Source organism: Bos mutus, chromosome 8, assembly GCF_027580195.1.
Source record: "Bos mutus isolate GX-2022 chromosome 8, NWIPB_WYAK_1.1, whole genome shotgun sequence".
NCBI lineage: Eukaryota > Metazoa > Chordata > Mammalia > Artiodactyla > Bovidae > Bos > Bos mutus.
Genome location: NC_091624.1, coordinates 83,841,630 through 83,863,337, shown reverse-complemented (window position 1 = coordinate 83,863,337; position 21,708 = coordinate 83,841,630). Strand labels below are relative to the sequence as shown.

Here is a 21,708-nt window from a genome sequence, read left to right as displayed (position 1 = left end):
GTGCTCAGTCGTTCAGTCGTGTCTGACTCTCTGCAACCCTCTGGACTGTAGCCCACCAGGCTCCTCTGTCCATGGGATTTTCCAGGCAAGAATACTGGAGTGGGTTGCCCTTTCCTCCTCCAGGGGATCTTCCTGATCCAGGGATCGAACCTGCTTCTCCTGCATTGGCAGGCGGATTCTTTACCACTAAGTCACCTGGGAAGCCCTCTATAATATATGCTATATAATTGGGAGATTAGACTGCTTAGAAAATTCATAACTATGAATATTTGTGTGTTTAAGTTATCAGCCTGACTTATTTAATTGAACAATACAGTACAAAGAAAAACAAGTCAATCCTTGCACCCTATAGAAAATAGCATACCAACATATAAAATGCCAATGAAATGAACTATTTGTCTTTACCTTTAATAATAATGTCACCACCCTATTTTAATGACGACTGTTCTATTATAAGCATTTGGAAATCATATATCAAGATATGGGAATGCAACATGAAAACAGTTTGTGACATATTTTAAAACATTACTGCTACCCAGAAATTGTTGGAAATCAAACTTAAGAAACCCACACACTCATGACTTAAAAACATAATTAATATTTTGTTGAAGCTATACATTTAAGTCTTAAGTAACAACAGTAAACAGTAGTTAACCCTTAACATAAATGAAGTCTTACCAGTAAAGCAGATAGGTATTACCTTATGGCATTTATAGATAGGAGAAAAATAGCAATCAATTGTATGTCAGAATTTTCCAGATTCCCAGTAAATAAATGTTGCTGAAATAATAAGTCAAGTCCTAAGTGTCTCCATTAAAAAACACATTTATATTGCAGAGGTTTTAATAACAAAACATCTCTTTGGTAGATTCTCTTAAGGTTTTGACAACAAAATAGCATGAATGCTAAGGATCTGCTTTATTATGTCATGTTATACAAAACCGCTTCTACATGTGAAAGCGTGAAGGAAGCAATCTCTGGCTTCAGAAACATATTAGAAATTCAACTGTTGTATGCGTTACCATTTTTGTGGATTTTTTTTAAAACTACAACTGGAGAAAAATCAATGGCTGCATCTAACACCTAGTTCAGCAATTTTCTTTGATCTCCGTTCTTTTGATTTCTTGATTCTCCACTGCAAGCCTACAGCTGACGGAAATCATCTCTTTTTCTGCTGGAAGTTAAAAAGAAAAAAAAAAAAAAAAACCCACCTAAAATGGCCACTCAAATGGCTTTATGAAGGAGAGGATTTAGCTTATCCTTGCTGAAAGAAAAGAACTCCCAAGGTCATATGCTGACCCTGCTTAGAAGCGCTGATGAGATTTCACTTGCACAACCCTAATGGGTGACTAGATCAGTTCAGAACCAGAACAGAGGCATCTCATTACATCAGAGGCTGGAGGTATAGATTCCTGCGCTTTTCCTGCTGCTAGAACCATCTTTGGTGATTTTTTTTTTTTTAGCCCTGCATCTGAATTGGCAGCATTATTACCTGATCGATTTTGCTGCTGTAAAGCCTGCAATGCCATCTGCTAACTGACTCTGCCAGACCTGGGGGTAAGAGGGACAACGGAAGAGCAGGAGATGGTGGGGCTGATTCTCTTCATAATAAAACTCAGAGCAATCGTACTATTTATTATGATCAAAGAGTATTGGCAGGCAAGCCTTCACAAGTTTCTTGTTACATCTTTATACTTCAGGTTCTGGTTTAAGAAAACGGTATATGTGCAGAATCAGACCAAGGAAGCTCAGCTACTCTCTGAGAAAATCTCCTTCTTGATGCTTTAGACTAGAGAAAGGTAACTGTGCCAAATGGATCAACCGCTCCTGTTAGATACATCTTACTCAAATCCATATTCTGTACTTGAAATTTCCTTTTCTGTTCTTATGAGTCCATTGACCTAACACCTTACACATGAGGAAGGTTATCCTTTAGGAAAGGTCTTTAACTGCTCACCTCCCCTTAATACATTCAGTGGATTTTAAACTCTACAAAGGGGCACCTCTTCTACTTTTTCTTGTCTTACTTTTTCTTATGTCTATTTTCCACCATGTTGCCTGAAAGTGTTTTTTATTTCTAATATACATTTTTTGACCAAATAACCTTGAAATGGGGTATTGAGTATGTCTTTGGTATTTCAAACCAAAGTCTCACTTTTTGTGTACCTGAGATTCTGATTTGAAACACTAAAGAAATAATACCTCCTAAGCATGGGAAACAACATTAAGAAGAGGTTTCTGTATCATACAGCAAATCCCACTGGCTATCTCTCTTACATATGGTAATGCATATGCTTCAAGACTACTTTCTCAATTTGCCCCACCCTCTCGTTCCCCTGCTGTGTCCACAAGCCTGTCCCTAGGCCTGCACCTCTATCCGGTGCTCTGTGACAACCAAGAGGGGTGGGATGGGGTGACAGTCGGAGGAGGGTCAAGAGGGAGGGGACACATATATATTTATGCCTGATTCATGCTGTGGTATGGCAAAAACCAACACGATATTGTAAAGCAATTATCCTCCAATTAAGATTTTTTTAATGGAAAAAAAGAAGAGATTTCTTCGAAGATTTGCACCCCTTGAAAGACAAACCCTCCATCAAGTAAACAGAATTACTTTTGTGTAAATGAAAATAATTGTTTTTCTGTTACTGAGGTCATTTGCTATACTGCATGCAGTGCTAGAAAATAATCTTTTCCGTGAAATACAATAAAATTTGATTTTAAGTCACTTAAGAGCTTAAAAACAAACTCGCAAAAATTCTGGTGAGATCTTGATTTGAAAATATGATGTTAAAGTAACAAGTAAATATGTTGTAAATAATATTCAGAAATATAACACTTTTAATATAACACAGAAAGTAAGAGACAGTTAAATAACTTTTTATCAGAGACCATTAAAAGTTAATATTCACCATGTGATATTATATTTTAAATCTGTGGTCATTTAAGCTACTTTTTAAACTGCTGAGGTGTTCTAATAGTCTCTCATGTAAATCAAAATTTAGGCAATTTTTTAAAAGGAAATTAGCTACCTGAAATAAAAGCTAGGTGTCATGTGAATCTTTATGGAGGCACTTTTATTTACTTAACAAGCTGTAAATGATTCTATTTGAGCTGTTATAGTCCATCAGTTAAAATATATATTCACAATACAAAATATGTCTACTAAATTTCTGTATTTTAAAAATCTTATGAAATATAGTAATTAGACATGTCCATTAACCATTTTTCAAGACTTTAATATCTCCATTTTCTAAGGGTGTTTTTTAACAATAAAAATAAATACAGCACTAGTGTAATAATAAGATAATGACTAAACTGTCTATATATCAAAGTCACTTTGCAGACCAAGGCTTCTAAAACAATGACTGTCTCTAAGCCATCTGTCTCCCGTGCAGCATTTACGATAAAGTTAAGTCTTCCAGAATCCAGTAGTATAAAAAATGAGGAGTGATTTAATTTAGTAAGCCTGAATAGTATTGCAAGGAGATTATGCCAGGCAAATAGTATGGTGAATGGAGTATTGGACTAGAGATCAGAAGACTACATTTTTCCCTCCCAGTTCTGTTACAATTCAGCTGTGTCATTTAGGTGAGTGAATTAGTACTCCTAGGTCTCACTTCCTTTGCCTAAAAAAATGAAAAGCAGATGATACCACTCTAATGGCAGAAAGTGAAGAGGAACTAAAGAGCTCTCTTGATGAGAGTGAAAGGGGAGAGGGAGAAAGATGACTTAAAATACAACATCCAAAAAACTAAGATCATGGCATCTGGTTCCATTACTTCATGGCAAATAGGTGTGGGGGGGGGGGCGGACGGAGTGGAAACAGTGACAGATTTTATTTTCTTGGGCTCCAAAATCATGATGGATGGTGACTGCAGCCATGAAATTAAAAGACACTTGCTCCTTGGAAGAAAAACTATGACAAACCTAGACAAAGTATTAAAAAACAGGGACATCACTTTGCCAACAAAGGTCCAGAGTATCATGTATGGACGTGAGAGTTGAACCATAAAGAAGGCCTAGCATCAAAGAATTGATGCTTTTGAACTGTGGTGCAGGAGAAGACTTCTGAGAGTCCCTTAGACTGCAAGGAGATCAAAGCAGTCAATCTTAAAGGAAATCAACCCTGAATATTCATTGGAAGGACTGATGCTGAAGCTGAAGCTCCAATACTTTGGCCACCTGGTGCAAAGAGCTGACTCACAGAAAGAAACCCAAATGCTGGGGAAGACTGAGGACAGGAGGAGAAGGGGGCAAGAGAGGATGAGATGGTTGGATGGCATTACTGACTCAATGGACAAGAGTCTGAGCCAGCTCCAGGAGATAGTGAAGGACAGGGAAGCTAGGAGTGCTGCAATTCATGGGGTTGCAAGAGTTGGACATGACTTAGTAACTGAACAACAGGACTCTTTCTAGCTCTGAAGTGCTGCATGTCCACCATGATTGCAACCCATGATAATGTGTGGCATAAGGTTAACACCTAAGTTTTGCGAATACCATTAACCCATAATCAGAGTTCCTAAACATAATTCTTCAGATTTTGAGAGGATATAGATGGGCCACTCTTAAGGGCAAGGAATACATACTGCAGATGATTCTTTAAAAAAGCCAAACAGATAATAAAATTAACCATAGTTTAGACGATGTGGCTACATTCAATTAAATTCTGTGATACATTTTTTATTACTTCGACCTCCATGATGATGTTTTAAGCTCTGTAAATTATTGACTGATTTTAAGTAGAGTACGCAGCTCTACATAAACTGATGAAGGAATCAAAGTACCCACAAGAGGGCCTTATGAAGAGGCTCCCTTGCCATTTCTACTTTAGCTCCTAATACGTTCTTATCACTAGAGTCTTAGTAATCAGAACACAGAATTTTCTTCCTTCCGAATGCTTCAAGTTAGTTAACCAAATTTTACCTATTTTCCACTTTGGCCATTAGGCCTCATAGGATACTACAGTTTATACAGTCAGAGTTGACAATACTTACGGGTACAGTTTTCTCTTGTGCAATGCTTAGTTATGCACCTCAGATATCTGTCTATCTATCTGTTTATTCATTCAACCACACACACATATACATATACCTGATAAATATAGCTACACACATATACTTGCTATATATATATATATGTGTGTGTATATAAACATACACACACATATATATATATATATCCCTGCTAGCACATCATTAAATATTTATTCCTTGAAGCCATCAATTATAATTTTGAGTTACCAATACCAAACCTGTAGAAATATTTTACACATTCCTCCCTCCATAAGTTATTAAAACCTTAGTACAAAAAAAAATAAAATAAAATAAAACCTCAGTCCAGACCAGTTTCATCTTCAGTTCACTAACAAGATAGGCTAGGTGGGGATATGTGAGTCAGCAGAGCCCTGTAAAAGAGTCTCCAGAGAGAGAGGGAACACAATCTGAGAAGTTTAGACACCTAGAGATGAAAAAGAAAGGGCAATCATAGAGGGAGAAACAAATCAGAAAAGAGAGGAAGATACTAATAGCCAACTCGATTCACATCACAGCAATTTACTCCTCAAGCAGACATTTCACATTCGTTCGAAAGCCAGAGTTCTTAAGTCAGTCTGGTTCAGTTTCAGCCTCAACGACTTGGCTAATGTGGTAGATTAATTGGATTATGCCTTCCTTACAAGCATGCTCTTTGCCATGTGACATGCAGTTGTTTGCAGCCTGGTTCACAAGCACACTGCTGCCCTACCCTGCTCGTCTAGCATTTCCTCACTTGTACTCTATAATCTGCTTACATGGACTTGCAGATTATTACACAGGCTTGAGGCTTCCCTGATAGCTCAATTGGTAAGGAATCCATCTGCAATGCAGGAGACCCCAGTTCAATTCCTGGGTCGGGAAGATCTGCTGGAGAAGGGATAGGCTACCCACTCCAGTATTCTGGCCTAGAGAATTCCATCCATGGGGTCGCAAAGAGTTGGACACGAGTGAGCGACTTTCACTTCACTTCACTTTACATGGACTTGTGAGTCAGGAAATAAGATGTTCCATAGCTCACACCTGCCTCCAGTCTGTTCACTGTCTGGTATACACCTCTCTCCTTTGTGGGATGAGTGTGCCTTCTCTACCTTTCAGACTCTGCCAAGGTTCCCCTCTTTGTAACCCCTTTTCAGCTCATTGCCACACACTTCCCCAACTGCAGTGAGCTGCTACATTCAATCACATGTTGGCATTCCTTTGTGAACATTTTTCTGTTTTCACTTACTTCATTCATCTCCCAGAAAACTATGAGCACCTAGGGTAATGGAATCATGGCTTTGTATTCCTAGCACTTAGAAGAGTATCTGGAAACAAGATTTCCAACTGATGAACGAATAAACAAACCACTCATGTTATTATTTCATGATTTTGGTTTTATATTTTGTATTTGGTTATTTCACGTATATACAGATTATGTCGCAATTAGAAGTAGCAGAGTGCACGGGAAAGAATTCAGGCTTTGAAGCTGAAGAGGCCTCAGGTTCTGAGTCTGCCATGTACTCACTATGTGATCTAAGACATGTTTCTTAGCCTGTGTGAGCCTGCATCTTATCCATTATGTATGAAGACTAATCCTTCATGGAGCTGTTAACAAGGATTATGAGATAATATACCAAAAAAATGCATAACATACAGTAGCTCCCCTTCGCCTCTCTTTCTACTCTTCTCAAGTGATAATAAATTCCAAATTTTGAACTAACATGTATGAACATAAATGTCAGGCACTGTGCTAGGTTTAGCTTTATAGGCATTATCTCTCATAGCCACTCAAGGGGAAGGTACTGCTACTCTTAATTTTATAGTCTAAGAACCAGGGATCACAAGAGTGGCAAGCACTGCTCCACACTGCACAGTTTGTTAAGTGGTGCAAAGGGATCCGACTCTTGATCCATGATTCTTCTCCCCTTATGCCTGGCCACCACCTTATCACATCACCCAAAGAAGACACAGCCTCAGGCTTATTCATATCCAGAGCTATTTCATAAAGACAGCAAGGGCTCAACAAATCTCTGTGAAAGTGGAAAAGAAAAGCACGTAGATTGTACTAGAGGTTAAAAATAGATGTTTCTCTTTTCGATGATATGGTTTCTTATAGTCCACTTGAATATCCACAGTACTGGAGTAAATGAATAGATTTTATGACATTTACATAAAATCAAAGTTCTAGCCCTTTCACCAAAGAAGCTTATATGTTGTTACATTCAGAGATTACACTCAGTGCTGAAGTTTTAAGTTACACTATAACATTTAAACTTTAATTTTAAATTGCTTTAAAGATGTCTTGTGCCTGACAAGACAACAATTCCCATTTTCTTCTCTTGGATGTTTAGATTTCCTGACATGATTGAGGTTGGAAAAAGAGTCAAAGAATTTTCCCAGATGGCTTTTGTTCTTTCTTTTCCTACGTTCCTTCGCACCCTGTGCTCCCAGTCTGCTCCTTTCCTGGCAATTCTGATGCACCTGACGGTACAGAATACTAGAAACGACCAGAAAATTCAAGAGAGACCATTTCCCCCCCTGGATCTTAAGAATGTAAAATTTTCAAACAAACAGAATGTGAAAAGTAAATATATCCATACATTCATGTATATTAAAAAGGGGCAAAAATTGGATAAATAAAAACTTATGCTTAATTAATTGAATTAATTAGTTGAATAAATAAACTTATTCGAAAATTGCCATTGCAAAACTGAAATAAAAAGCTGATAGCCATAGGGTAGTTTTCTTAAATCACAAAAAACTTATGAAAATCAAGAAAAAGAAGAACCTAATTAGAAAATAGGCTCCAGATAGTGCATTTATTAATACTGAATTCATCTGTAACAGGAAACTCAAAATGTCAGTGGCTTTAACAAGATAGAAGTTTATTTCTCTCTAATATAGCTATATGAAGCTACCAGGAATCCAGACTGCTTCTACCTTGGGTTCCACAGTCTCAGTATTTGGCTTCCACCTCCAGGATCCAAAATGGTTGCTCAAGTTCCAGCCATTATGTCTGCATTCTAGCCAGAAGAAAGAAGGACAGTAAAGGAGAAGGTATCACTTACATTTGAAAACACCTCCTAAAATCAGAGTACTTTTGTTTACACCCCATTGGCTAGAGTTTAGTCATGTGGCTGACTTAGTTTCAGGGCAGCTTTCCCCTGCCCCTGAATGGCCTGGGTAATAGAGGTTCAATTACAAGGAAAGAATGAGAAAAGAGGTCAGGAAACCACTGACAGCCTCCACCTCAGATATATATTGGCTGCTTGGTGGAGGACAGAGATATACAATAACCAATAAACACATAAAAAAGAGGTAAACCTCATTCACAATTAAAGAAACGCGACACAAAACGTGACAATGAAAGCTTACTTTCTGCCTATAAAATAGCCAAAAATTTAGATGTCTGATGCAACCCACTACTAAGAGAGGGAAACAGGCAAGTTCCTAGCACGTAGGCTGGGCTGTACTCTGGTGCAAACTTTTGGGAAGACAAAGCTTACATTGTACCTGTTTTTGATCCAGCAACTCCACTGTTAGACATTTCTTCTATGGCTACACCCACAGAAGCTCACCAAGATGAGCATACAGATGTATCCATCAAAGAATTCTTTTAGAAAAACACTTTTAAAACGAAACTGAAGTGTTAAGTGAAGTATGATACAATCACATTATACAACAATTTTGAAAACTGATGTAAATATGTAAGTACTGATGTAGAAATACATCCAAGTGAAATAAGATTCAAAACAGTGCATGCTCATGCATGCGCATGTCTGTGTGTGTATAAAGAGAAAGAACCCATTTGTATTAAAAAAAAAATACATAAATAAGTACAGGGAGTTCCCTGGCAGTCCAGTGGTTAGGACTTTGTGCTTCCACTACTGCGAGCTTGAGTTCAATCCCTGGTTGGGGAACTGAGATCCCACATGCTGCAGAGAGCAGCCAAAAAAAAGTATAAACACATACATGAATACATATATCTTTTCTTCTTTCTGGAAAGAGAATCACAGAATCTGCTAATTATTTATAGAAAAGGGGAATAAACTGGAGTATGTATTATAAGGGAAAAGCTTTGAAAGTCCAAAATATTTTCTTTCTGTGTTTTTTTTATCTTTAAAACTACTGAATCACCATCAAAGGTTTTAAACTGGCAGTTCACAAAAGTCAAAATACAACTGATTAACAAACAAATGGGGAAAAATGGTAACTGCCAATAGTAATCAAAAATATAAGGGAAATGAGATGTTTATTACCAACCAAAATTCAATTTAAAAAATTGTGATAACTGATGTTAGTGAAGGCATTAAAAAACAGGCATTCACAAATTGCTAGTGATGTATGAACTGATTGAACCATTTGGACTATAACTTGGCAACTGTCTTGAAATAGTTAATGCTATTTGACCCAACAATTCCATTTATGATTAGTTTCTTAACATTAATAACAGACAAAAGTTAGAAATAATCTGATATTCAATAACAGAAGTACATTTAAGTAAGCTTTAGACACCTGATGGAATATTATATGGCTATAAAATTTATGGTTATATTAACAAATAGTTGTAGAACACAGACAAATGCTGAGGCTTGACTAGGGGTCAGAAGCCTTTTTCTATTGAGGATCAGATAAATATTTCATGCTTTGCAAGCCATATGAACTCTGCTGTTGTAGCCCCAGAGCAACTATAGATAATATATGTCAATGAATTAGTGTGGCTATGTTCCAATAAAACTGCATTAATGAACTGAAATTTGAATTTACCATAATTTTCACATCATGAAATATTATTCTTTTTTAATTCATTTTTTAAACATTAAAAAATGTAAAAACCATTCTTAGTTTACAGGCTATACAAAAACAGATGGCAAGTAGATTTGGTTCACAGGCTGTGCTTTTGCCCACCCTAGAGCAAGACTATATACACGAAAATGAGATACACAAAATCACACATGATACTTGTTGTGAGGTATTGAGACTGCAGGAATTTCTTCCCGCAGCTTCTGAATTTTCCAATTATCTACAGCACTTTTATAACTAAAACTGCTTTATTGAAAAAGACTTAATTTTATACATACTGAAACCCATAGTTTAGTATAGTTAGGACTCTGAACTGTGTGGTCAAAATGAAATGTAATTGGTTTGTTAAAGGTCTCAGAGGGGAGGTTGTGAACCAAGTGTTTTCACAAGTTTTGAAAATCGGATTTTAATTTAGCTGAGAACACTTTCTTCCTTCAACGTTTCCAGTTATCTAACTCATATCCACCATCTGACATTAAGTACACGCACACATGAGTAACTCGCACCTCTGTACAAGCGTAGCTCCTCATGTGGAGTGGCTACTTACAACCTGTGCGCCTTCATTTACCTCCAAACAGCACTTCCCGCTGCCAAGTTACGACTTCTGTGGTCAGAACGCACACATGTCACACTCTCTCTGGGAACTATTAAGCAAAAGTTTTCTGACCACTTTTTCATTACTGAAGAATTTCCTCTTAAAGTTATAAGTCCTTTTTTATTCAATGTCAAAAATTTAGTAATATCTGGAAGCTATAAACTTAGACCTTTTAGCAGCATGTTTTTCTCTGAGTAGAAATACTGGCCATGCCCTCAGGAAAAAAGAGCAGAAGGAGGAAGAAACATCTAAAATTGAAAGCTGTTTGAAATCTCACTAACATGGTATCTGTCAGTCACATATTTCAACAAAATTAGCAATAAATTCACATGTTAAAAATCGAAACCCATTTTTTACTGCCCCTCCCTTCCAGGGCTGGTTTAAACCATGCTCCTTTGTTACTCCACTTTATCAAACCTGAAATCCCCAGCCATTCCTCATGAAATGTTGCAAACAGTCTTCATTCCCCTGCTGATCATCGAAGAGATTCATGCTATATTCCCCAGGGCTGGTGACCCTTTGACCAGTGCCCCAGCTGGGCCCTTCTGGAGGGACTGGTTATCTTGAGTTAAAAGAATGTGGCCTCTCTGTTTCTCAGTGAGAGAGGAACCCTTCAGATGTAAGACAAATCATGTGATCTGGGGTTCACATCTGTGGAATGCCTTCCAATCACAACCAGCACTGGGGCATACGTTCCAAAACAAACCACTTAGCTGGCAATGACATTTCCTTTACATGATAGGCAGGAATGCTACTTCTGATAGAACCAGGCCATTTCCAGCAGTCTCAAACCAAACCCATCTCTAGGGAGAACATCTTATAGAACTGTGAGAGTAATGCAGCGACCACAAAATTCCAAAATAATAGAGCTATGGATTCCATTTCAAGAACCTACTCCCTACATGACCAATTCCATATGATAGACTTTCCCCAAAATAGCATAAAGCATATCTAAACCCACACTCACTATGTTAGGATCCTAAATTAGCTCCACTCACTAATTCTTTTAATAGATATCTACTATCTATTAAAAGAATCAAATCAAAGAAGTAACTAAAATGCCTAGAAAGTGTCAGACACGGTTCAGGGTACTGGGATACAGAAGTGAATCACACACCAAAATTCTCTGCCTTTAGAGAGTTCACCTTGTCCTTGACTACCTGTGTTTGGAGTCAGTTCTTAAATTATAATTTGTTCCATATAACCACACAACTGCTGTTTTGTAGTATGACATTTTGATGGACAATGGTACTTAGAGTTTGCTAGACTCATTGTTCCATGGACGCAAGCAAGGTCCCAGTAATGAGTCACGTTTCCCTAGTTCTTTCCTGACGAGATCACACATGACCTCAAACTCCCTGTCAAAAGTTTCTGGGTGCCTGACATCCTTCCATCAGGCCCCGCCTCCAGTGTATTAGAGAGACTCACTGGGCCATATGGGCACCATCTTTACACAGACTAGCCCTACACCCACTCTTCCCTCTGAAACCTGTGGTAACTCTGACTGGAACCCAGTGTCTCACACTGTCTGTCATAAAGCATTTCTTTCAGCTTCCACCTGTAGGCATCTTTTTCTCAGAGACCAGAAGCCAGTCCATAGGCCTGCACAGAGGAGAAGACCTACACTGCTCTCTCTACTTCTCGTCACCTCCTCTGACCACCTGCCCACAAAACCTCCACTTATCCTTCAACCATCCCCAAGGCCCTCAGTCACATAAACTCCCCAAGAGCCTGCACGCCACTTTTTCACAAAGGCCTTGATTTGTTTGAAATGCAACTCAGGTTAGGGTAGCCACAAGATAGCAATTTTGACAAAGGTTTCAAAGCTCTTTTCTAAAATTGTTCATCTGTTATTCAAGTGTCTCGTCACTTTCTCTAGTCTACAAATGCACTTTTAATTTTTCTAAGCAAGTCATTCCTTCAGACTTCTCTCTTTTTTCTACTTGACCTCTACTTTATTGTATATTTATTATCTGAGAATATTCAAAACTTTTCTTGAAGACAAGAAAAAAATAGGACAGATGTAACTCATAACAAGTGTTAAGCATAGAGAATGAATCAGCCAGTTGTGTGAGATAAGAGGCAGAATCTATATGATAGGAAAAGGTATTAGTTGGTCCCCTGCAGGACAGGCTACTCCCAGACAAACAAGAGGGAAAGGTGCCCCACCTCCAGGTTAATGTCATCCTCAAATTGCCCCCGATGGCTCAGCCAATAAAGAATCTGTCTGCCGATGCAGGAGAAACAGGAGATGTGGGTTTGATCCCTGGGTTGGAATATCCCCTGAAGAAGGAAATGGCAAGCCACTCCAGTATTCTTGCCTGGAGAATCCTATTGACAGAGGAGCCTGGTGGGCTACAGTCCATAGTGTTGCAAAGAGTCAGACACGACTGAAGCACAGAACACAGGCCAATTGCCCCAGAGCCACAGAGAAAACCCAAAGCTGTCCGGCTGCCTAAGTGGCAAGCTACAGAGACTGGCCAGGAGTATTTCCCAGGACAAGTGTGGATAAGTGGACCGAGGCATCTTCAGTCACCTGATCCCGCTTTCTCAGCGCTCCATGTTGGTCCCATAAGCTCACGTGGAGAAGGCTGATGCAGCTGAGAGAGAGGCCATTTGAACACCTTACGAGCAAGGAACCAGAGAGTAGGGTCTGTCCCCCTGCTGCCTCCCTACCATCTGCTACTTGCTGTGTGTTTTAGATTGATTTGCTAAACCACGTGATTTGAGGATCCTAATTTTATCTGTGAGACCTCCTGTTCTGTGAGTTCAGGGATAACCTGCCTGCTAGAGTCCTTGGAGCCTACCATTACGTTAAGGCAATCTCCCATAGACTCCTTTGCCCCTGAGACTAATCAAAACGCTGATCCTGAAGCAAGCCCTGCCTTCTCCTATCTCAGATTCTCTTCTTCAAGTTGCTTTTTCTATTTAAAGGGAGGCTTTTTCTATTTAAAAGGAGACTTCTTCATTGGGTTTCCACAACTCACCTCAGGTATCACCTTGCCCTCAAACCTTCCCTGAATCCAGCCCCGCTACAGTTGGGTTACAAGCCCCTTCTTGGCGTTATCCAGCCACCCCACTCTGCTGCTTTTATAACAGCACAGCATCACAGTCTGCTGTGTGCTTCAGCCTGTGCTCTTTATTGTAGTAGCCACTGACCATATGTAATTAATTTTAAATTAATTAAAATTGAATTTCATGTAAAATTAAAGTTTAGTTCCTCAGTCACACTAACTGTCCTCCACACATTCAACAGCCATGACTCCACCATCACAGTAAGTCACAATGGTCAGAGCTGGCATCAGGTGTTCCTTCCTTGGAGGCACAGACTATTTTATCTGTGTTTGTTTCAGTACTACCAGTGGCTTGACTTGCCGCTGTTTAGTCACTAAGTCATGTCCAACCCTTTTGCAACCTATGGATTGTAGCCTGCCAGGCTTCTCTGTCCATGGAATCCTCCAGGCAAGAATTCTGGAGTGGGTTGCCATGGCCTTCTCCAGGGGATCTTCCCGACCCAGGGATCAAACCCGCATCTCCTGCATTGCCAGGTGAGTTCTTTACCTGGGAAGCCAGTGGCTTGACTAGTGACCAGTAGAGCACAGCCATACCATATATTTGCTTATTTTTGACTGAATACACAGCTTCTAATCCATATTCCAGAGAAAGCCAATAGGAAGACATGATTTGATATTAAACTTATCTCTCTGAAAAATGTTATTTCACAATGTTTAATTTTCATTCTTTAACTCTAACTTTCTCTGATTTTTCCTTTCTAAAGTGTTCAAAGTTTCAAAAGGATTCTCCCTGTTCCTTTCTGTGTTTATCTTTCTCCACCTGGTGAGTGTCATTACAGCATTTCACCTTAGGCTGCTCTGAAAGTAAAGGAAAGAAGCCTGTGACAAAAAGACAAGAGGACAGTTATCTTGGCAAGTGTGCATCCACAAGACACCCAGGCCGGAATCCCGGTTCTCTCGACCTAGATTTGCTGTATCAGAGAAAGACGCAATGCTTATTCTCCTGCTTAAATTTTCAATTTTTATACTCTCTTGAGAAAAGGATTCTATTATAAGCTAAATTTGGAGGCAATATAATTGTTTGATGTAAACCTTCAAAGTTTCCTTTGAGTTGAATGTCTATCTGCTTGGGCAGAAAAGGGGAAAAGAGGGAATTTACATTCACTTTGCTAAACATTAGCATCTTTTGTTCAATCATTTGAATGCAGGACAGTTCTGGGAAACAGCTTAGAGAACAAGAGTTGACACATACAGTGGAAAATCTTTTAAGGTGCTTGGATTCAATGAGGGAGAAAGTGAGACGGAACCATATTTCAGCTCCCTAACTGTGCTCCAGTCTGCGGGAACTTTGTGACAGGTCTCTGTCTCTCAGCTACACTTGACTGGCTTTGGCTGACATTCAGCTGTCAGACAGCAACCCTCAACCAGGCCCCTAACATGCTCCACAGCTTCACCCAATTAACTCGCTTTCACTTGACACAGCAGCAAAAAGCTTCATAATAGGTGGTCAAGGTGCATGGTGTCTGCCTGCCCTCGACCTGCTCACACACAGCAAGATGTTTAACTACTTTCTTCTTGCCAACGTGCTCAGAACTAGGATGACTACAATTTAGTCACTCCCTCTACTGAACTGGACGGGAACCTAGCAAAAACAGTACAGTGATGCACTAAGGAGCTGCTCAGAAACAGATCTCTAGATGACTAAAGTTAAATTTCAGCTCAGTTCCTTAGGCCCTTCTGAGAGGAAGATTTGATTTTTAGATTAGCAAAACTTAATATCAACCAGCAATCAATTTATGGTTTTGGTGTCATTCAGTCGCTCAGTCGTGTCGGACTCCTTGCAATCCCACGGACTGCAGCACACCAGGCTTCCTTGTCCTTCCCTATCTCCCAGAGCTTGCTTACTTTTCATTTATGGTTAGTATCACAAATAATAGGATTGTATTGATAGAAAGATGACCTGGGATAGGAAAAACTTTTGACAAGTAAGAGCAGAAAGGTCTAGGCACAATTCAAGAGTACAGAATTCAGCCTTTGCTCATAAAAATGCACTTTTTTTTGAGAAACTCAACAATTTTTTAATAAGTTTTTGTCCTGCTGTTTAGCCTTTAAGGTGAAATACACTGTACCTGAAAATAGACTTGGCTAATAGTTAAAAACTTTTATACTTATTTTGAAAAATGATCTGAGTAATTTACACATTTTCTCTCATCTCTCAATACATTCAGACCTAAGTATATAATCAGTTTGCACTCTGAAGATCTGAAAAATGTTTTTAATGTTATGTAAAGAAAAGTAATATAAACTGTACTGCCTTTGGTTCCCTACATTTATAAAGCCATGTGAGGAAGAGGCCACCAAAAAGTCACTTTATGATAGGATTCTTCATTATTGACATCCAAATACAGATTCTTGTAGCTGTTACCAAGATAGAGTTACAATTTCAATTCCAAGGACCCTATCGGTGATCAGAGCTGAAAATCTAATTAAAGGAATGGGAATGCTAGCCCCTAGCACCAAGAACTAATTCTAGGAGAAATTTACCACTACTTTACACCAAGCAAAGCAGAGTTTAAGCATACCTTGCCATTCGATATGCGTCTGAGATGAGGACCTAAGCTTTTGGAGTCAAGTCTGTAAGTAGCAGTGCTTTTGTGACATGCCTTCAAATTGAAGGAAATCTTTCTCTACATAAAATACTTATTTGTTGTTTTGAACACTGCTCACTTCTTACCAGAAGCTCAAGGCAGGGATAGATCTTGACTCAATTGCTGGGCACTTAGGAAATCACACGGCATCCATTTTATCCATCAAGTTCTGTCAATTTCTCCATCTATATTATCTGGCCACAGTCTAATCCTTCTCTATCGCCGCTGTTACTGACCTCATACAAGTAATTCTCACTTCTCACTTGGTCTTCTTTAATATGACTTATCACAATTCATTACAAGTATTCATGTATATGTCTGTCTTCTCCAAACACCTTCAGATCCCTGAGAGAAGGTCCCTTATCTCATCCTATTAAGGATGTAATATAATTATATTATAATATAATGCTTAAGAGTGCCAAATGCTTAAAATACTTTGGGTTCGTAGTGCCTAGGCTCAAATCTTGTACTCTATACTGGTAGTTTCTTCATCTAAAAAGCGATAATAACCCTCCTTTGATAGGACAATGAAAATTAAATTAGTAATATACATCAAGTGCTCAGCACAATGGCTAGCACATAGTAAGCCTTCAATGAATGTTGGTATTGTTGTTATTACTCTTATTATAACATCTTTAGAACCTGGCAAAGTACATAGCACATAGGCGGTAATGCATGGTGAAGGAGTAATTAGGTAATAATTGGGTAATCTTTTTGTTTCATTTCAGGATGATATAAAGAATAAAAATTGTTCATGAAGAATATGAATGATGGATTTAAAACTTTTGAGTTCTGATACTATCACTTTATAGAAATAAATAAGCATTGAAAATATCTAAATTTTTAAAAATCAGCAAGATTGTGAGGTTTCTTAGATATTTTTTCTGAGCAAATAACATGCTCTTCTGAGCATAAAGAAAAACAGTTTTTATTGTTTAAAAATAAATGTTTTTAATTACCTTCCTTTTTTAGAGATTTGATGGCTTGCTTATTCAATATGAGGATGACCTCATTATCTACAGAATTTTTAAGGAATGTGAATAAAATGTTTATTTGAAAGGAAGGTTTTACTTAGGATACTTTTCAAAAATGATCTTAATTTTTTTTCCCTGAACACAGTTTTACATTTTTCTATCTCAAAGCTATTGAACATCTTAACCAGAAAAGGAGTTTGGATTGATATAATATAGGCATACTTCCTGGGCTGAAATGCACAAAAATAACAGGCCATGTTTTATAAATATTTTATGCCTTTTAAGTAAAGACATCAAAAAAACAGTTAATCCTTTACAATTTAAAAAAGTTACTAGTATTTGAAGTATAAAAAAAAAATTTGCCACACTTTTCTATTTCAACTTGGTTTATAGCCACCCTAAGTAATTCCTTTTATAAAACTAAATCCCACATTAAACTTACCAACTGTATTAGTTTTCCAGGGCTGCTATTACAAATTGCCACGAACTGGGTGGCTGAGAAAAACAGAAATTTATTCTCTAACAGTTCTAGAAGCTAAAAGTCTGAAATGGAGGTACTGGCAGGACTGTGCTTCCTCCAAGGCCTCTCGGGAAGAATTCTTCCTTCCCTTCCACCTCTGGTAGTGCCTGGAAATCATCGTCATTCCTTAGTGTGGAGCTGCCTCACTTCAGCGTCTACCTCGGTCTTCACATGGCCACCTACCCTCGCTGTGTGGCTCCCCTTAAAAGGACACCGGTCACTGGATTTAGGGCCTGCTCTAATCCAGTATGAAGTCATCCTAATTTAACTGATTATATCTGCAAAGGCCTTATTTCCAAATAAGGTTACATTCTGAGGTTCTGAGTAAACACAGAGGACTCCATTCAGTCTACTATCACAACTGCGAACAGCATAGGAAGGAACGAATTAGGGTTATTATTCCTTTAATTTGGGGCTCAGGGTACCTATGTAGTTCTACTTCAGGCTGTTTTAGATACTAGCTCAATTATTCGCTCTGCAAAACCTTGAGGATTTCCTAAGCCCTATTAACTTCTAAAGGTCATTGTTCATAAACATCATCTCTCACTGAAGCTTTATATTTAGTCTTCACATGTTACTAAGCAAATGGAGCAAACATTTTTGGAGGCCTCATTATATACGAAAGTGAACTAACCTTTTCCCCTTTCATTTCTAATTGCTGAATATTTTACTTTCATTGTAAACAAAATACATTCAGAAAGCAGTAGTGTTTTTCAAGTGTATTAAATGATGCCACAATAAACACAAGCTTTTATCCAGAAGTTCCAAAAACACCCTATGAAAGAAATTTTTTAATGTCTGTGAACATTAAGGTTAAAGAAACTTTCTAATATATATGCAACTATAATTTTCTAATAAATACATACAGAAATGTTTTATAACAATAATGATACACACGGGTTACTGTTCCATTATCCAAATTCATGTGATAGCAGTCTGCTGTCTATCCCAAATCCCAAAGTAGCTTGATTTGTTAGGATCATGGTTTTCACTTTTTAAATAGACATAATTTTATTATAATAGGATATTATTTATGCAAAGAAATGAGACAGATTAAAATGTTAATTTTATAACTTAAGAAATAAAACCTCTGCATTCAAGGAAAAAAAGTATTAAAATATAAAATTGATGACGTCTACCATCAATAAGCCAAGCATTTAGAAGTGAATCTTGAAACCTAACTATGTAAGTTAATTTCAGGCAAAGAAACAAAAACACCAAGCAGAAGGCATTCTAATGCTAACTCCAAAGCTATGCCTAGAAAAAAGGAGTTACTCTAACACCTTGGTAGTCCCTTCTTGTGTTGAGAACAGGTACAAATCATAGTTCTATGCTCAGCTGATTAGAATATGATAGAAATGGCATTAATATAATAGCAGAGACTTTATAGTTATCTGCCGGGGTCCAGCCCCGGCGGATCCAGGGAATTCGAAGTGGGGACGGCGTTGGCGAGATCAGAAAACAACTGCTTAATTAAACGTTTATTAAGGATATAAAGAGTGGTGAAATAAGGATAGCTCAGCGAAGAAATTCAGTGAAGAAAAGAGGCTGAATAAAATTCCAAAGCAGGGAATTTACATCACCTACAAAGGCCGCAGGCGTCCTCCCGTTCTCCCGAAGGAGAGGAGACACTAAGGCCTCCCCGGTCAGATCTTAGAAGCCCAGGCAAAATTAGTAGGCTTGACGAGCTTCCCTGCCTCAGAGGAAAAGTTCAGCTAGAAGGTGAAAGAAAGAACGACATGGGGAGACCAAATTTCGGTGAACAAAAAAGGGCGTACTTTATTTTCCAAAGTAGTTTTATACCTTAAGTTGTGCATAGAGGATAATGGGGGAAGGGGTAGAGTCATGTAAGGACAGCAGTTCCTGATCCTTATCGAAGCCAGGCTTTCAAACTTATCATATGCAAAAGTTTAGGTGATTTACATCATCTTTTGGCCAGGAGGCCTGTTAACATTTTAAGAAACTTATTTTTTTCTAAAGGTGATTATTCTAAAGTCAGGCGCCAGCCTCCAAAAAGCATTGGATAAAGTTGCATTCCTATAGGGCAAAGGTGAAGTGGGCTCAATCAAGAAAAGAATTAACTCAAGGGTTACAAACATTGAGGCTACTACTTACATTTCTATACACCCATTATATCAATCAATACACTGCCAAGGACACAGTAGGTAAGGGATATGGAGACTTAGCAGCAAACTTTGGCCCAACAAGTGAAAAACCCTTCACCAATACAATTTCTAATCAATCTTTTAACTACTCAAAGGAATCTGTGTTTAGACAGTTTAGAACATCTCCTGCCTCTCACAGTTGGGAGGCTCTGAACAATCACATGTTGCTGGGAAAAACCTATTCAGGCAGGCTAGAGGACTTCCAAAGGAGTTTGTAGGTTGAAACACTGTCACACCCAGGAATTACTAACTGGAGCTGTAAGCTAACTCTTTTTTCAGAGAGAGGTAGTGGGGGACAGCCCCCCGTAAAGTCAGAGGTGTAGGTGAAAGCACAAAGCAGAAAGTAGGCAGACTCTGGTTTTGGGGGTAGATGCTTGAGAATTTCCAGGGAGACTCCTGAGGCTTGATCCCGTGTTTGCGTATGCCAAGCCTCCTTCCTCACGACCTTTGCCAGGGGCGGAGCTCGCTCCCCACAGTTATCCTTCCTTTTAATCTCCATACAAGCCTAAAGAGAGAAGCTTCTGGAATCCTCATTTTTACAAGCGAGGAAACTGAAGCCCTGTTGAAGAGGCTGTTGACTTAAGGAGGTTCACGTGGTTAGCCAAGTGGTGAAGCCAGGATCTGAATACTCCTAACTCCAGGGTCCCCACACCCAGCCACTGTGAATGAGCTCTTGAATTGGACTGCCTGTGTTCAAATCTTTGCTTCAGCACCTGGTAAGCCATACAATAGGGAGATAACAACAGTACCAAAAATAATATATAACCCCAGGGGTATTGCAGTATTAACTAAACTAATACATACTAGGTTCTGAGAATGTTGCTTCATACACAGGAAGTACTGGATAAATGTGAGCTAATCTCCTCCTCCTCCTCCACCTCCTCCTCCTCCTCTTCCTGCTCTATACCAGCCAGCTCTCAGGCTTGAAAACCATGTACATATCCCTAAGCTCTGTCTCACATTCATAGACTGTGCCTTGTCTGGAAGATACTTTTTCTTGGTCACAAGGGGCTTTGATAAGAAAATGATTTAGGCCAAGAAGAAAAGTGCTGGCCACAGTAGTTTACCAAGAGCCAGCAGTCTCAGTTCACTGGCTTACTAGCTGGACGGAGTACACAAATCACACAGGCTTCTGAATCTCACACATAATACCTTCATCACAAAAGCTATAAGGTGGTATGCATGGGTATATTTTGAAAACGGTAAAGAACTGCAGAAACCAAATTGTCATAGTTATGAGGAAAATGTCAACTCATAGCTTGACCATGAATGCATATATGCCAGCAGCAACCTGTTTCTGCTCACATAGTTCTCCCTATCCGGAGTTCCTTATTCAACCCCTATCATTCCTTCAAAATCAAGCTCAAATACAAATTCTCAAAAACATTCTAGCCACCCCAGTCAAAATAAATCTAACTTTTAAAAATCTATGGTTATTCGTCATCTTATGGCTTGATGGGAGCCTGTCCTGACTCATGAACTAGATTACAAATTTCATCAAATCAGCAACTCTTCATTATACCTTTCTGTATTCAAGGGATATGCAGACACAATTATCTTCCTTACATAAAATATGACTAGAGAGAGAGCTCTAAAAGATTTTAGAACTCTTCAAAGAGGAATAAAGCTCACTGATTGATTCAACAAACTTTTGTTGGTCACTTAGTAAAGAGTCAGGCCAATGTGGGTGGGCACTAAGGATGTAAGGATGATTAAACACAATTCCTGACTTCCAGACCAAGCTTAGACTCAAGCTTAGCAAAATGAAATATGTACGCAGATCTGAAGGCCTTGATCCTGGTCTAGTTCTAGAAGCACAGGTCAGGTCTGAATAAGTAACAGTGATTTGACATACTCCTTGAAGGTATTATAGTTGATTCTTGGGACTTGACCTTTTTTAAACTTTTTTCCTAAATTGTTAAGAATCACTAAAGGAGAAAGCTTACCAATGCTCCCAAGATTTTTCAAAACCAA

At 38.6% G+C, this 21,708-nt stretch overlaps 1 protein-coding gene across 1 annotated transcript in view; it reads right to left on the bottom strand.

Moving 5' to 3' along the window:
- Nucleotides 1-21,708, bottom strand: part of CCDC171 (coiled-coil domain containing 171) — a 338,272-nt gene that overhangs the window by 6,976 nt on the left and 309,588 nt on the right.